Genomic DNA, 381 nt, shown 5'->3' on the forward strand with positions numbered 1-381 from the left:
AATGAGTGCGAAGCAAAGGAGTGGGTAATGGGTATGGAAGATATTAGTGGAAATGTGAATAGTGGTGGGAGGATGAGTAGAGAAAAGATGGGAGAGTAATGGGTTGGAAGAGAAGAGTGAAAAGTGCAGTAATTTGCACTTGAAAAAAGAATGTGAGTGGTGTTAAGGTGAGTAGGGGGCTACCCATTGATGGCAGCCCACAATTAGGTTAAGGGGGCCTTGCCCCTTAGGGGTGCCGCTACCCAAGGGGCTTGAAATCATTGGGCCAAAACCTAGGGCCTAGTGGGTCTCGACTCATGTTATTATGAGTTTAGGAGGTCGCTGCCTACCCCCTTTTCCAATTTTTTTAATTGTTTTGCAACTTTTTTGGGTGGACTTTTA

Source organism: Theobroma umbraticum, unplaced genomic scaffold, assembly GCF_002168275.2.
Source record: "Theobroma umbraticum cultivar Fairchild unplaced genomic scaffold, ASM216827v3 scaffold_251.0, whole genome shotgun sequence".
NCBI lineage: Eukaryota > Viridiplantae > Streptophyta > Magnoliopsida > Malvales > Malvaceae > Theobroma > Theobroma umbraticum.